The sequence below is a fragment of the Ictidomys tridecemlineatus genome, chromosome 3, assembly GCF_052094955.1.
Source record: "Ictidomys tridecemlineatus isolate mIctTri1 chromosome 3, mIctTri1.hap1, whole genome shotgun sequence".
NCBI lineage: Eukaryota > Metazoa > Chordata > Mammalia > Rodentia > Sciuridae > Ictidomys > Ictidomys tridecemlineatus.
Genome location: NC_135479.1, coordinates 12,399,346 through 12,415,848, shown reverse-complemented (window position 1 = coordinate 12,415,848; position 16,503 = coordinate 12,399,346). Strand labels below are relative to the sequence as shown.

At 34.2% G+C, this 16,503-nt stretch overlaps 1 protein-coding gene across 17 annotated transcripts in view; it reads left to right on the top strand.

The window, feature by feature from the left end:
• Nucleotides 1-16,503, top strand: part of Cep112 (centrosomal protein 112) — a 451,807-nt gene that overhangs the window by 174,704 nt on the left and 260,600 nt on the right. The gene's annotated exons all lie outside the window — the stretch shown is intronic.

Here is a 16,503-nt window from a genome sequence, read left to right as displayed (position 1 = left end):
CTTTAATATATTTTTCTCCATCTTTAATAGATTGGTGGTGGTGAAAAAAATAGTAATTTATATGTTTGTACTTTCTACGGTTTAGAGACAAAACATCAAAACTGTACTCTCATGGAACAGTTAAAACTCAGTAGATCATAAAGTTGACCTCAGTTGTTTCTAAATTGTGACATGTAAAAGAAGACATGTTTTTTACCACAATGCAATAAAACTAGAAATTAAATTTCAATTAAAATTGCTACTTTGAACTTCACCAAAATTAAAACCTTTTGCTCTTTGAAAGACTGTTTTCAAACAACAAAATGAAGCAAAGCAAGTCAGAGAATGATTTGCATTTCTCTAATTGCTAGAGATGTTGAATTTTTTTTTTTTTATACATTGGTTGATTGATTGTATATCCTCTTCTGAGAAGTGTCTGTTCAGTTCCTTGGCCCATTTGTTGATTGGGTTATTTGTTTTTTTGGTGTTAAGATTTTTTGAGTTCTATATATATCTTAGAGATTAGTGCCCTATCTGATGTGCATGTGGTAAATTTTGTTCCCATTCTGTAGGTTCTCTATTCACTTCATGTATTATTTCTTTTGCTGAATTATTTTCTTTAGTTTGAATCCATTCCATTTATTGATTCTTTTTTTAATATTTATTTTTGAGTTTTAAGTGGGCACAATAACTTTATTTTCTTTTATGAGGTGCTGAGGAACGAACCCAGTGCCTCACGCATGCCAGGCGAACACGCCACCTCTTGAGCCACATCCCAAGCCCTATTTATTTTTTATTTTAATTCTTGAGCTATAGGAATCTTATTAAGAAAGTTGGGGCCTATCTGACATGATAGAGATTTGGGCCTTCTTTTTCTTCTAAAGGGCATAGGGTCTCTGGTTTAATTTCTAGGTCCTTGATCCATTTTGAGTTGAGTTTTGTGCATGGTGAGAGATAGGGGTTTAATTTCATTTTGTTGCATATGGATTTCCCAGCACCATTTATTGAAGAAGCTGTCTTTTCTTCAACATATGTTTTTGGTGCCTTTGTCTAATATACGGTAACTGTAATTATGTGGGTTTGTCTCTGTGTCAGGACACATATATTTCAAAGAATTTATCTAAAATGTAAAAGAAATCTTAAAACAAACAACCTAATTAAAAATAGGTGAAAGATTTTAACATTTACCTCATAGAAGAAGATATACAAATAACTAGTAAGCATGTGAAAAGATGTCAAGGAAATGCAAATCAAAACCAAAATGAGATGATGTTGGTCAGAATGTCAAAAGGACAAGTTAGTTGACAATACCAAGTGTTAGCAAAGATGTTGTACAGCTGGAGTTCTTACGCACTGCTGGTAGGTATGTAAGATAAAACAGCCACCATGTAAAACTGCCAATTTTTGTAAAAAGTTAAAAATAAATGACCATATGGCAGCCATTCCATTTCTATGCATTTAGCAAAGATAAATAAAGACATGTCCAGAAAAAGAGTTGTACATAAATATTGACGGCAGCTTTATTTTCAAAAGCCCCAATTTGAGCAATCCAAATATTCTTCATTAGGTGGAAAGATAAACAACATGAGGTATATACAATGGAATACTATTCAGCAATAAAAGAGGAATGTCCTATTGATGCCTTTGGCAATATGGATGAATCTCAAAACCCTGCTGAAATATTCTGTAATCTCTAAGTTCTGTTAGAATTCCTAAAATGATGTTGAGTTTTTTGTTTTAACAGACCATCAACCCAGTTCATTCACAGCAAAAGTATTGTCTCTTATGGGAGAACTCTGTTCAAGTCCAATTTCAAATGTTTTTCTATGCTGCTTTGGGTCTGTTTGTACTTGTGCCGCTCAGGCAAATCTGAAAACTGGGTGGTAATTTAAGTCACCCCACCCAATGACTACAGGCACTCATTGAACATTCTCCAGGATAGATGATATGTTTGGCTACAAGACAAGACTCAATAAATTTAAAAGGATTAAAATCATCCAAAATATGTTCTTTGACCCCAGCAGTAATAAAATTAGAAATAAATAACAAAAGAAATCTGGGAAATCTTCACATATTTTGAAATTAAATAACATACTTTTAACTAACTCTTGGGTCAAGGAGGATATCACAAGGGAAATTAGAAAATATTTTGAAATGAATTAAAGTAAAAATATGACATATCAAAATTTATGGAATGCAGCCCAAGTAGTGCTAAGAGAAAGAGTTATAGCTTCAAACACCTATATCCAAAAAGAAACTTCTCAAATCAATAACTTCAACTTCACTTTATGAAACCAGAAAAAATAAATAAGACAAACTTGTATCTAAGCAGGTAGAAGAAAGGAAATTTAAAAAGAACAGAAAGCAAAGGTTTGAATTCAGAAAAATAGAGAAAATTCAATGGGACCAAAATTAGTTCTTTGAAAAGATCAATAAAACTGACAGACTGGCTTGACAAGCCAAGCACCCAAACAAAAAAAGTGAGGCGATACAAATTATCAAAGGTAGGAAAAGAGGAGAGCGCACCCACTATTGATCCTATGGAAAAGGAAAGTATTGCAAAGTGATATTGGGGCTGGGCTGTAGCTCAGTGGTAGGGCACTTGCCTAGCATGTGTGAGGCACTGGGTTTGATCCTCAGCACCACATAAAAATAAATAAAATAAAGGTATAAAAAAATACAACCAAAAAAATTTTTAAAGTGATATTACCAGAAACTTTATGTCAACTAATTGTACAATCTAGATGAAATGGATAGATTCACAGAAAGGTGCATATTACCAAAACTGTCAAGTAAAAACAGAAAATCTGAACTGACATGTAATAAATGTAGAAATTGAATTATCAATGAAAAATCTTCTCAATTATGGCCTCATTGGCGAATTACATCAAATATTTAAAAGAAAAATAATTTGAATTCTTGGGAAACAGAAAGTTGAGGAGAAAGAAACACTTCAATTTTTTCTTTGAGGCCAGAATTACCCAAATATGGAGACATTATAAGAAAACTAGATTGATATCTGTCATGAACATAGGCTCAAAAATCCTTAATGATATTTTCATAAACTGAGTCCAGCAACATATAAAAGTGATTATACATCACACCACATGGGATTTATTCCAAGAACCTAAGGTTGTTTTAAAATTTGAAAATCAATTAATGTTACATAGGATATTAATAGAATAAGGGACAGAATTACTTGATCATCTCAGTAGCATTTGAAAAAGTTCAACACCCATCTATGATTTTTAAAGATACTTAGAATATTAGGAGTAGAAGTAAACTCACTCAGTGTGATAAAGAATATCTATGAAAATCCCATAGTTAATAAACAGTGTTGGAAAATTTAATACTTTTTTCCTAAGAACAAGGCAAATATATCTGTTTCTTCCAATTCTTTTCAGCATTGTATTGCAGCTTCTAGCCAATGCACCAAGGTGAAGAGATTAAAAAAGAAAGTGGGCTATGTGGGGAGAAAAATTGCAAATATCATGATCTTGTAGGTAAAAATCTGACACTATTCTTAAAAGATATACATTAGAACTAACAAGTTATTAAACAAGTTTTTCAAAATACAAGATAAATATACAGAAATCAATAAATTCTGCATATTAACAATGAAAATGTAAAATGAAATTAAGAAAATAATTAAAAAAACATCAGAGAATAAAAAATTTATAAATAAACTGATCAACTAAGTAGAAAATATGTGTTGAAAAGTATAAAATTTTGACACACAAAATTTAAAAATATGTAAGTATACAGAAAGCTAATCTTTCGTCATAGATTGGAAGATACAATATTATCAAGATGACAAGTCGTCCAAAATTGGCCTATACTTGAGTAGAATCCCAGTGCAGTTGACAATATTGCTTCCATGAAAAAAGTACATTGGAATTTGTACACACTGGAAAATGTTTATTTTCACTAGTAAATTTTTAAAAAGTAAAGAAGCAGTGAGCTAGAAATTCATGAAAGCCCGTGGTCGAGATTCATGAGAAAATAGGCCGTGACACACATTCTGTTGGTGATATAAAATCGCATTCTCCTTCTGAAGAATTGTTTCAACATTATAGACATCATGTACCTGCTGATTCCACTTGTAGGGCATAATTTTCCAGAAACACAAAGTATTCAAGATGTGTTCATAAGGATGTTTATTGTGATGTTATTTACTAATGATGAAGAATTAGAAAATACGCATCAAAAATTGAAAAGATGTAAAAATTATTTTTAAGTTAAGAGAGAAATCTCCAATCTGTGTGGCAGAACTGAAAGCCCTGGAGGTACATTAGGAATGCTGATATTAAGAATCATACCTAGTCACAGAATGAGATGGCTACCTCATAAGGATGGCCAGGGATGCCAGGGATGTATTTGTGGAGCTGCTTCTGGGACTGTCCTTCAATTGTTCCCCCCCTCAAGTTATTTCTGACTGTTCCGAGCTGTGCTAGGCTCATGATCTGTCTGCTGTCTCACTTCATCAAACTGCTGACATCCTCCTCTTATCTGAAGAGTTCATGCGCTCCTGCTTTCTTGGGTATTATGTCTCTGTGGACTGGCTAAATGATCTGTTAAAGGACCGTATTTCGTGCATGCCTCTGGAATCCCCTATTGGCCCACATTCCCTTTGTCCAATCTTTGTGAACAGCCTTCACCAGACCGATCTGTCTAGTGCTGCTAATCCTGACTCCTTGAAAACTAATAGTGATGACAGCTGATGAGCAGGACATTATTTTGGTTGTCTATGTTGAAGGAATGTACTTCAGTAGTTTCAATGACATACATTTTTGCCAAGTACACTTGGGTTTCTGAAATAGAGAAAGCACCCTTGGTGTGAGTGTAGTAATAAGGGATCCCGTGATAATAGAATCCTCACAGCTAGGCTTCTTCATGGCTCAGTCAAGTAATCTTAGAGGGAAAATTTGAACAAATATTAAACAAAATATTAAAATATGTATATTAAAACATGGTAAATTACAAGTTCTCTGTCCCAGATTATTAGTTGATTAAGAAGTATGTATCTAATATGGCTAAAATTCTAAAAGAAGAGCAATCAGAAGATTCATTATGTGGAGAATCATGTTTTAGATTTTTCTTTCATCTGTATTTTTAGCATTCTTCCTTTTCTGCTTTTGTTTTGAACTACTTTTGTCTTCTTACAGAAATATTTTGTGTAAAAGCCAGCAGAGCTGTAGGGCATCTTTTTCCATTTGGAGACTGCTAGAGATAGCAGACAATGGGATTTTGCATTAAAAATAAAAGCTTTGAGTTTGTTTTAGAAAAAGAATTTCTGTATCAAAAATGAGTCCCATGAGAGAAAATGGAACAGACTTAAACTTTTAAAAAAATTGTTTCATGCTGTTTCTTTAACTTTGAAGAAACTTTTTAAAAAATCTCATTTAACATTGCTTAAATAATAACCTAATTTTTACTTCAATGGAATCCATTATAAGTGTTAGCTATTAGCAATTAGTTATGTAAAAGATCTGTATTTTAATTAATATGTATTACATTCGAGTTATTTCTATGTGTATAGGTAATCATGTTTTAATGATTTACCTATTCTCTCTGAAGTAAATGACTGAAAAAGACAACTATAGTTTTGAAGTATTGGCAGCAATTCTAAAGTGAAATTTTTGATCTTGTAAACTCATTGTATGAATGTCAGTTAACTAGTTCCTTCTGGGTCTTCCACTAGAAGCCTCCCAACTTTTCTTGTTTATTTTCTCCTCTCATAAACATATCCTCGGTAAATGGTATTTGCATGACAATATCTGTCTTTAAATTTCATTCCTTTTTCTTTAGTCTTTAGATAATATGTTACTGCAAAAACCCAGTGATTTGCCATGAAGACAAAATTCTGACTTGTACTGTTGACTAGTAAGGTTGATTCTGGCTTCCAGCACAGTTGAAACTGGTTGGCAAATTTTTGCATTCGTAGAGATTTTAAGTTTAGTTCATCATTCTAATATTGCTGTTGAATTAATGAAAAAACATACTCAATTTACAAGAAGAAAGAATACCATCTGTATATGTTTATGTCATTATTTATGTATAGTTGGATAACAAACAGACTTAAAGCAAAACAATGATTTTACTTTTACAGGCCTTCATTATGATATACCTTTGTCCTGGTATCCTTTTAGGCCCAGGCTGACGCTTATTATTCAAAAATTTTTTAGACTAGTTTTGAGATAATGATACCCAGTATAAATAGAAGCATTTTATAATATTGGAGAAATGTCTTTTAAATATTGCCTTTAAATGAAATTAGGTAAAATTTTAGAATATATTTTAATGTTTAAACAGAGACTGCCTTAGTCCATCTTTTGCTGCTATTACAGAAAGCCATAGACCTGGAAATTTATAATATAAAGACAATTATTTATTTGGCTCACATTTTAAGAAGCAGGGATGTCTAAGAGCACAGCACTGGCAGTTGGAGAAAGCCTTTGTGCTAGGTCCTGACATGGTGGGTGGGCCACCAGCACATGTGAGACAGGCAGTAAGCTGGCCAGACTCATCCTCTCTTATCAGAAAGCCACTCCTTCAATAACTAACTCATTCTGGCAATAATGATATTAATCCACTCGTACCCTTGTGATCTAATCACATTTTAACACTGGCCCACCTCTAAATACTGTTATAATAGCAATTAAATTTCAACATGCGTTTTGGAAGGGATATTCAGACCATAGCAAAGGCCATTGTGATAATTAATTTAAATGACACCATCCAAAGAAAATCTCTAAGTATTTGGTTTTGAAAAACAAACAAAACAAATAATTAAAAGAAATCTTAAATTTTTAAGTGCTTCATTGAAAAAGTGAATTTTCCCCTAATAATATTTATATATGATTAATCTCTTTTTCAGAAACAAAATAAGAAAGAAAAATCTATTAAGAATCTCAGACTAGAAAATGTCTTCCTTTCTTCATTTTGTGATTCGTGAAAGTATTAACATTCTAGTTTTTTTTTAAAGAGAGAGAGGGGGTAATTTTTTAATATTTATTTTTTAGTTTTCAGTGGACACAACATCTTTATTTTATTTTTATGTGGTGCTGAGGATCGAACCCAGCACCCCGTGCATGCCAGGCAAGCATGCTACCGCTTGAGCCACATCCCCAGCCCCAACATTCTTGTTTTTAATACCTTGACTGTTAGTAACCTACTGACTGGTCAAAGATTCAACAGACTTGATTTTTAATTTCATTTATTTATAAAAAATTTAAGACTACTTGTTTCATACCACACTTGTGGATTCTTAAGAATATGGAGATAATTTGCAGACATGTTTGTAGCTTGTATGTGGAATAGACTAGTCATTAAGAGAACACACATAGGAACTTGTAGTAGCCCAGTGAATTATGCCTTTATCTGCAAAAAACATCATGACATCTTTGTGTGGCTAAAGATTTATTAAATGTTCATTTGTCAAAATATTATAGGCTATAAATTTAGTAAGATCAATGAATATAAGTTCAGATATACAAATCAAGTGAATAGGGAAGAATAATTAATGGATATATTAAGTCCATTATTCAGTTTAATTTAAGTGGACCCTCCTATGGTACTGGTAAAGTATAATATATTTACATTTCTAGGAATATTTCTTTTCACATCTCTTCCATTTCATCCCAGTCTTTTCCCATGCTAACATATATACAAGACAGGTTGTCTTTCTTACATCAACTAATGATCATTGGGGCCTGGGAGTAGACATTGAGGTTAGGCCTGACAACACATGAAAATGAGGCACTTTTCCTGATCATTTGTAATTTCCCAGTATGTAGACTAGTAGTCAATCACTGACTTGAGAGAGAAGATCCCACCTGAGTGATGGAAAATTAAAGTTTTCTCCCGCGTCAGAGAAAACTGTTTATCCAATACATTAGGGATGTCTCCCTAAACTTGAGCTTCATTGCGGTCCAGAAAACCCGTCTCTCATCACCTGGCTTTGCCAAAGTTATTCTGGCTTCCTTTGGCAAAGTGCTAGGGTCCCAGTTTGCCCTGTGCCAGAGACGCTGGGAGGATTCAGACTTAAGGGCGTTACTGCTTTCCTCCTTGCCACTGTAACTCCTGATTATGAAAAACCCGCGAAAAAGGGGAATAACTGTATATGTCTTAACCTTTTGTGCCTAATTATTGTCCTATAGACTAAAGGAATCTCCTGAGGGTAAGGGGAACATCTCTTGGTTGTTAAACAAACACACTTTTCTGAGGAGTTTAAGGGAGGGGTTGGTTGAAAGAGCGCCTCCCTCTTGCAGCATTTTTTTAAAAAAATACATTTAGTACACCTGAGCACAGGAACAGTAATGGGAGATTTTAAACTGGCTTGTGAAGGGTAACTATGCAAACAAAGGGAACCTGGATGTTTTCTTACTATTCATCCCATGTCTTTCTCTCAGTCCTACAACCTGAATTGCTAGTGTTTCTGATCAGTGAAAGAAAGGGAGGATCCAGGAGGGAATGGATGCAGGGTTGGGAGTGTTGTGTGGCCCCTGCAGAGGCAAATGTAATGGGAGCTTTCCCTCAGTGCCATTTATCTACTGATCACCTTAGATACCCCTTTGGGCAGTTGGGAGGGGTTTCAAGAGAAGGAACCTTAGGATTTTTGCCTGAGTGTAGCCCAGGCCAGAAATTCCACATTTGTTCATACTCCCACGTCCACCTCCACACAGCCAAAGCAGATCAGGACTAGGGACACTGTGTACTCAAGCCAATTGCTCCCTAGGCCTGGACAGAAAAGTGGGAAGCGGCCTTGGCAGAACTCAACATGGCAGCTCTGTATTGAACAGGTAATTGGGAGCTGTCTTAGCCAGGAAACCTTTCACCTGGAGTCCTGAAGAGTGGCAGCCGCACTAACTGTATATAATCAATTAATTAAACAGATATAATCAATTAATGTGTTAGTTTATTTTCCTTGTTGAAAACAGTCATTTTTAACTGTATCTTTAGCCAGGCACAGAAATAATCGTTTTCTGGCTTTCTGCCATTTGTGGCTATCTGCTAGCCTGCCTGTTTCTATCTTTGTATCTGTATATCTATGTATCTTATCTCTGTGTGTGTGTGTGTGTGTGTGTGTGTGTGTGTGTGTGTGTGTATGTATATATATGAAAATATTTGGAGGATTATTTCTTACAATTTATCTAAGTATGTTTTAAATATAATAAAATGTTTTGTATATTTGTATACAATACATAATTGAATGATATTATTTATGTTAGATTTCTTAGAATATGACAACACAAATAACTTTACTTGTAGAAGAGCTATTATTTATTATGACTATATTTGATGGAGACTGCCAGATGGTCATCCATTATACATTCCTTCTTTCTCCCAGAACCCTGATTTTATTTAGGGCAGCAAGAGACACAGGCTTATATTACAGGCTCTTACCTTGCAGTTAGAGCTGTCATTTAATGTAGTTTATAGAATGAGATGCAAACAGGAAAATTAATTGCTTTTGGCAAGAACTTGCAGAAAAGAAAAAAAAAAACTCTTTTAAGAGGACTCAAGTCAACTAACACATGTCCTTTGTCCTTTACCCTTTGCCCTTTTCTTCCCAGATGTCCAGAACTGCAGCAGTCATTTTGTAGTGATTAGGATAAGGTTGAATTGTAGTAACCTCAACCCTGACATCTTTGAGCTTCTGATACAGCAGTTTTCTTCTGAAGAATATAGACTCTGCAGTATGCTGTTTATGCTATGGATCTTTCGGTTTTGCTTTGCATGTAGTAATACACGAGGCACCATATCAGAAGGATCCAAAACCCTTCATTGTCTCTCTTTCAAATTGCTTCTTTTTAAACACTGAATGCTCACAGAAATGTATCCACTTATTTTTCTGCTTCTAGGTTGGCCACCAAGTTTTATTCTTAGATTCTTTTGAAGCCACAGTTATACAATAAAGGAGTTTGCTTGCCTTTTTTTTTTTTAAAACTGGAAGTTGAATGGAATTTAGAATGATGTTTGAGAAGCAGAATCTTTTGCATCTATAGCAACTAAGAGCTGTGTTTCTAAACAAATTTTATGAGATTTGTTTTTCCAATATTTACTACATTGTGGAAGGACAATGGAGTGGGGTTTGGCATTTTCGGTCAGTGTTATGTAGAATGACATGTATTTCATTTTTGTATAACAACAATTGTTATTTTAATTTTTCTTAATGTTCAGGTTGAAAAAGGCACTTTTATGATTTAAATAATTTCTTATTTTGATTATAAAAGATAATTCTTTGAGTACATAAAGCTCTTAATTTTTATTTTAAATATTAAATCTTTTAAAACTTATTTATTTTTAAGATGTTATTATGAAGTGAAAAGAACCAAAAATCTATTTTATATGAAGTTTTGTCTTTAAAAATATTAAATAGACAATTTTTTTTCTAGTAGATGGACACAATGTCTTTATTTTATTTTTATGTGGTGCCAAGGATCGAACCCAGTGCCTCACAAGTGCCAGGCATGTACTCTGCCAAGTGAGCCACAGCTCCAGCCCGACTAAGTTTATTTTTAATTTATCTTTTGTCTTTTTCTTCTCTTTTCACTTTTTCTTATTTTTCTATTCATCTGTAAGTTATCCTTAAGATATTTTAGACTCAAAATAATGTTTACTTTTATTGAAAAGTCATATTGTATATATTTATGGTGTAGGATGTGATATTTTGATATATGTACACTATGTGGATGATGAAAATAGGCAAATCAGCATATTCATCACCTCACTTATTTTTTGTGGTGAGACATTTAAAATTCACTCTCTTACCACTTTTGAAATATACATTATTAGCTATACTTTCCATACAACACAGTTGATTACTTGATCTTATTCCTTTTATCCAGACTGAAACTTTGTTCCTTTTGGACAACATCCCTCTATTCCTTCCTTCTGCTCTTCTGCTAATCACCATTGTACTCTTTATTTCTGTAGGTTTAGTTTTTTAGATCACACCTATAATATGATGTCATGAAGTTTTGTCTTTCTGTGCCTAGCTTATTTAATGTGATGACTTTGTTTTAGTCAGCTTTTTGCTTCGTGACTAAAAGATCTTACCAGAACAATTTTAGGAAGAAAAGTTTATTTGAGGGCACACAGTTACAGAAGTCTTAGTCTATAGAAGGCTGGCTCCATTCCCTGGGGAAAAGCTGAACCTCATGGTGGAAGAGTGCGGCAGCGGGAAGCAACTCACATGGTAGCCAGGAAGTAGAGAGAGTCCACTTGCTAGATACAAATATATACCCAAAGCCATATCCTAATTCCCACCACTTCCACTTCAATTTCCACTCAATTAACCTCTATCAGGGGATTAAATCACTGATTGAGTTGAGACTCTTACAACCCAATCATTTCTCCTCTGAACCTTCTTGCACTGTCTTACAAGTGAGCTTTTGGGGTCCTCCAGATTCATCCATGTTGTTACAAATGACAGAATTTCCTTCTTTTGAAGGTGGAACGGTATTCCATTGTGTATATAAATGACTTTTTATTTGTCCATCTATTCACTGAGGGATATTTGGGGAGATTGTATATCTTGACTACTGGGAATGATGCTACCTAGCCTGGGGGTACAGACATCTCTTCAGCATATTGATTTCAATCCCTTGGCATATATACCCAGTAGTCAAAGGAGAGTTCTATTTTTAGTTTAAAACAAAAAAACTCCATACTGTTGTCTATGATGTCTGTACTAATTTACATTCCCACTTACAGTCTGCAAAGATTTCATTTTCTCCACATTCTCTACCAGCACTTGTTATCTTTCACCTTTTGTTGTCTTTCATCATTCCAGCAGGTATGAGATGGTAGTTCATTGTGGTTCAGTTTGCATTTTTGTGATGATTAGTTATGTTGAACATTTTTTTAATGAACCTGTTGGCCATTTTAATGTTTTGAGAAATATCTGTTAAGTCATTTGTCCATTGTTTAATGATTGGGTTATTTGTTTTTCTTGTAATTGAGTTGTTTGGAGTTTCTTTTACATATTTTGGATATTGACCCCCTTTATCACATAGATGTTTTGCAAATATTTTCTCCCATTCTGCAGGTTGTCTTTCATGCTGTTGATTGTTTCTTTTGCTGTGCAGAAATTTTTTTTTTAGATATAATCCCATTTGTCTCATTGCTTTTGTTGCCTGTGGTTTTTAAAAAATCTTTTGTAGTTATAGTTGGACACAATACCTTTATTTTGTTTATTTATTTTTATGTGGTGCTGAGGATCGAACCCAGGGCCTTGCACATGGTAGGGGAGCGCTCTACCGCTGAGCCCCAGCCTCAGCCCTGTTGCCCGTGCTTTTATTGTCATATCCAATTGGCCAAGACCAATGTTGAAAAACTTTCCTGGTATGTTTTTTTGTGGTTTTACTGTTTATGGTCTTATATTTAAATCTTTAATCCATTTTTGAGTTGATTCTTGTGGATATCCTAAGATAAGGACCCAGTTTTACTCTTCTTTAGAACAGACAGTTTATCAACAACATTTATTGAAGACATTGTCCTTTCCTCATTATCTGATGTTGGTACTTTTATGGAAAATCAATTGATTATAAGTGTGTGGGCTTATTTCACTATTCTGTATCTTATTCCATTGATCAGTGTGTCTGATATTTTGCCAGTACCATAGTGTCTTGATTAGTGTATGTTTGGATGTCTGGTAGTGTGATGACACCAGCTTTGTTCTTTTTGTTTAAGATCACATTGGCTATTTGGGTCTTTTGAGGTGTCATAAAAATTTTAAGATTGATTAATCTATTTCTGGAAAAATGACATTGGAATTTTGATAGGGATTTCATTGAATCTATGGATTGTTTTTGTTAGTATGATGTTAATGTTTGGATATGAGGTGTCCCCCCAAAGCTCCTGGTAATGCAAGAATATTCAGAGGTGAAATGATTAGATTATGAGAGCTGCAACCCAATCAGTCCTTCCCAGTGTGAATGGACTGACTGGGTGGTAACTGTGAGCAGGTGGGGGTACTGCTTGGGGAGATAGGTCACTGCGGGTATGCCCTGGAAAGGTGCATCTCCCTTGTGGTGCCCTTCCCCCCCATCTCTCTCTCTCTCACCCTCTCTCTTTCTCTCCCTCCCCACTCCCTCTCTGGTTCCTGAACCCACCATGAGCAACTTTCCTTCCCTGGGCCCTTCCTCCATCATGCGCTGCCTCACCTTGGGCCCAGAATGAATGGATTCAGCAATGGATTCATTAGTTAAACCTTGAAAAAAGATAATGTAGCATATATACTCAATGGAGTATTTACTCAGCCATAAAAAGAAAGAAATTATGTCATTTTATGGTAAATGGATGGGATTGGAGAACATGTTAAGTATAATAAACCAGTCTCAGAAGGTCAAGAGTTGAGTGTTTTTCTCTCGTATGTGAAAGCTAGAGAGAAAGAAGAAATGTTTTTAAAAAGGGAAATCTCTTGAAAATAGAAGGCAGGCGGGGAGAAGAGATGAGAAAGGGGAAGAGCTATGGAATGAAATTGACTGAACTATGTTCTGTGCATGTATGAATATATTACAGTGAATTCTATTTTATGTATAACTATAATGTACCAATTGAAAAATAAATTAATAGAAGGAAGACTAATCAAGGGAATTGGGGGAAGGTGGAAGGAGGTAGTACTAAGGCTCAAAAAGGAACAAATTATGTTGTATACATTTATGAATATGTTAAAATGAACCCAACAATTATGTATAACTATATGCACTAATAACAAAGAAAATCTACATGACTTCAGCTCCCTTAGATTTGTTAAAATTTGGGCTGGGCATGTGGCTCAAGTGGTAGTGTGCTCGCCTGGTATGCGTGCGGCCCGGGTTCGATCCTCAGCACCACATATAAAAACAAAAAGATGTTATGTCTGCTGAGAACTGGAAAATAAATATTAAAAAATTCTCTCTCTCTCACTCTCCCTCTTTTTTAAAAAAAAAAAAAGATTTGTTAAAATTTGTTTTATGGTCTAACATATAATCTATTCAGGAGAATGTTCCATGTGTACTTGAGAATAACTTATATTATGTTGCTATTGAATGCAGTGTTCTATTAGGTCCATTTGGTCTAAAGTGGAATTCAAGTCCAGAGTTTCCATACTGCTTTCTTTCTAGATGATCTATCCATTGCTAAAAGTGAAGTCTTGAAGTCCTGTACCATTATTGTATTGCAGTCTACTTCTCATTTCAGATTGATTAATATTTATTTTACATATTTAAGTGCTCTGATGTTAAGTGCATATATACTTACAATTGTTATATTCTTTTGATAAATTGACCTCTTTATCACTATATAATTACTTTCTTTGTCTCTTTTTACTTAAATTCTATTTTGTCTGATTTAACTATGGGTACCTTTACTCTCTTGGTTTCCATTTACATTTCATATCTTTTTTATATCTTCACTTTCAGTCCATGTTCTTAGATGTGAAGTGATCCTCTTATAAGAGGCATCTTTTTTATAAATTGATTCAGCCACTATGATTTTTTGAAGTACAGGGGGTATCTCTGTCTTTTGATTGAGAATTTAGCCTATTTTATATTCAAGGTAACTATTGATAGGTAAGAACTTGTTACTGCCATTATGTAAAAGTTTTTTTTTCTGGCTATTCTGTAGATCCTTTGATCCTCTTTTCTTCTCTCCCTTTGTGGTTTGATGATTTTCTGCAGTGATAAACACTGAATTCTTTCTTTTTGGGTTTCATTTAATGACTATCGACTTTTGCTTTGTGGTTGCCATGAGGAGTAACAAGTAAAACATCATAGACTGTTTAAGCAGATAATAACTTAATTTTTATCACACATAAAAGCACTTCACATTTATTTTACCTTCCTACTCCATTTCATTTTTTGATGTCATAATTTACAACTTTTTTCTAATTTGTATCTCTTAACAATTTATTGTAGTTAGAGTTATTTTTAATAGCTTTGTCTTTTAACCTTCATATAGGAGATAAAGTTACTTTGCATACCACCATTATAGTACTGGAGAATACCAAATCTAACCATGTATTATTTTTACCAGTGAACTTTTTACTTTCCTATGATTTCTGTTATTGATTAGCAGCCTTCTCTTTAAGCTTTTAAAACTCCCTTTAGCAATTCTATCAGACAAGCCTAGTAGTGCTAAACTTCTCTAATTTTTTGTTTTTCTGGGAATATTTTATTTTCTTCTCATTTCTGAAAGATTGTTTTTCAGGTAAAGTATTCTTGGTTAATAGTTTTTATTCTTTCTCACTTTGAAATAAAATATCACTCTGTCCTGGCCTGCAATGTTTCTGCTGAGAATTCAGCCAATAGCCATAATGAGCCCTCCTTGTTGGTGATATGAGCCTTTTACTTTTAAATTGTAGATGGACACAATATCCTTGTTTTATTTATTTGTTTATTTTTATGTGTTGCTGAGGATCAAACCCAGTGCCTCATATGTGCTAGGCAACTATGCTACCCCTCAGCTACAACCCCAGCCCAGAGATATGAATATTATCTCTTCCTGTTTTCAGAATTGTCTTTGATTTTTGATAGTTTGATTTGATGTATCTCAAACTGATAGAATTTCTCATTGGGCTGGATTTAGAAACATCTGAGTTACCTGTATCTGAACATTGACATACGGGAAATCTTTAGCCTTCGTTTTCTGAAATATCATTTGGGTCTGTTTTCTTTCTCTTATTCTCGAATTTCTGTTGTGCAAAAAGTTAGGTTTTTTGATAGTGTAACATAATTCCCACAGGGTTTCTCCATTCTTTTTCATTCTTTTTTCCTTCTCTGACAGGGTGATTTCAAATGTCCTATCTTTGAGCTCACTGATGGCTTCTTCTGCTTAATTGAGTCTGAGGGTCAAGCTTTCTATTGAATTTTTATTTCAGTTATTATATTATTTATCTCTAGAATTTCTGTTTTTAAAAATTTGTTTTTTTCAAACTTATAATTTTATGTATTGTTTTCCAAATTCATTGAATTTTTATCCAGCCATATTTTCATGTAATTCCATGAACTTACTTAAGAGGATTATTCTGAATTCTTTGCTAGTCATTTCATAAATCACTATTTCTTGGGAGTTCAATGTAGGAGTTTTGTTAAGTTTCTTTTGGTGGTATCATGTGTCCCTGATTTTTTTTTTTTTTTTTTTTGGTATTCTTTATGTCCTCGCCTTGGAGTCCATGCATTTGAAGAAGCAGCCACCCCTTCTAGCCTTTGTGTGTGTGTGTTCTTGGGATGATATAGACCTTCACACTCAAATCTATCCTGGGATTCTGGGTAGGATATCTGGTAGTGACTACTACTACCTAGTAGTAGGTAGGCCTTGCTGTTGTTTTTCCTAGTTAGGCTAGTTTTCTGCCTGGGCTCTGAGGTTAGATAGGGCTGTTGGCTGTATCTTGCAGTCCAGTGAGACCACTAGTTAGGCTCTGTGGTCAGTGTCAGTGTCTGTCAGGGCTCTTTAGTCACTTCTGATCAGGTAGGGTTGTAGGCTGCATTCCTTGGAAAGGTAGTAGTATTGCTTGGAATCTGTAGTTCGACAGGACTC